A 1,465-nucleotide genomic window follows, 5' to 3' on the forward strand; every position below is an offset into this window, starting at 1 on the left:
TAAGCCGCCTGCTCGAGCCCAACCGATGTGCCACCCCCGTTGCCGAGTTCGCTCTCCCCGAGCTCGTCTCCCCGTCAATACCGTTCCGTGACCGTCCCGCCGCGCGGCGATCCGCTCTGCCCCAGCGCCTTCCGGCCAGCGTCCTACGGGTCTGATCTGGCCACAGCACGAGCGCTCGGCAGACAAAGCGGCGTCGCGCGGGCGAGGTCGGCTCCGGAGGCAGCGACGGGACGCGACCTGCTCCCCGCGGAGACGCTTACGGAGCGCGGCCCGGCTCCTCTCGTTACGGCGAAGGTATAGGCAGAGGCCGTTTGGACCCGTGCCGGCCGGAGGGCGTCCCCACCCGCCAGGCTCGCGAAGACTTTGTGCAGTGGCACCATGCCCCCGCTGTCGCGGTCGGCGAACGGAGAACGTGGCAGACCCCCGCTCGGCCGAGCAAGGTGAACTACGCATGGCAATTGCGTCAGCCCACCGCCCCCCTACCTGGTTGATCCTGCCAGTAGCATATGCTTGTCTCAAAGATTAAGCCATGCAAGTCTAAGTGCACACGGCCCGTACAGCGAAACTGCGAATGGCTCATTAAATCAGTTATGGTTCCTTTGATCGCTCCACTGTTACTTGGATAACTGTGGCAATTCTAGAGCTAATACATGCAAACGAGCGCCGACCTCCGGGGACGCGCGCATTTATCAGACCCAAAACCCACGCGGTGCCCGGGCGCGCGGGCCAAGGGGTCGCGGCGCTCGCGCCGCGGCCCTCCGCGCGTCCGGCCCGGCCTCCCTTGGTGACCCTAGATAACTTCCAGCCGATCGCCGGCCCTCCGCGGCGGCGACGTCTCATTCGAATGTCTGCCCTATCAACTTTCGATGGTACTTTCTGCGCCTACCATGGTGACAACGGGTAACGGGGAATCAGGGTTCGATTCCGGAGAGGGAGCCTGAGAAACGGCTACCACATCCAAGGAAGGCAGCAGGCGCGCAAATTACCCACTCCCGACACGGGGAGGTAGTGACGAAAAATAACAATACAGGACTCTTTCGAGGCCCTGTAATTGGAATGAGCACAGTCCAAACCCTTGGGCGAGAACCCATTGGAGGGCAAGTCTGGTGCCAGCAGCCGCGGTAATTCCAGCTCCAATAGCGTATCTTAAAGTTGCTGCAGTTAAAAAGCTCGTAGTTGGACCTCGGGACGCGAGCTGACGGTCCGCCGCGAGGCGTGCATCCGTCTGTCCCAGCCCCTGCCTCTCGGTCCGCCCCCGGGATGCCCTTAACTGGGTGTCCCGCCCGGGGCCCGAAGCGTTTACTTTGAAAAAATTAGAGTGTTCAAAGCAGGCCAGCGCCGCCTTGCATACCGCAGCTAGGAATGATGGAATAGGACCCCGGTTCTATTTTGTGGGTTTTCCCTCCTGAACTGGGGCCATGATTGAGAGGGACGGCCGGGGGCATTCGTATTGCGCCGCTAGAGG

General features: G+C 62.0%; 1 pseudogene; it reads left to right on the plus strand.

Annotated features, from left to right (window-relative positions):
• Positions 1 to 480: 480 nt before the first annotated feature.
• Positions 481 to 1,465, plus strand: LOC148377101 (18S ribosomal RNA; annotated as a pseudogene; the record flags this gene model as incomplete).

Source organism: Syngnathus floridae, unplaced genomic scaffold (genome assembly GCF_059516105.1).
Source record: "Syngnathus floridae isolate MCC-2025c unplaced genomic scaffold, RoL_Sflo_1.0 HiC_scaffold_375, whole genome shotgun sequence".
Lineage (NCBI taxonomy): Eukaryota > Metazoa > Chordata > Actinopteri > Syngnathiformes > Syngnathidae > Syngnathus > Syngnathus floridae.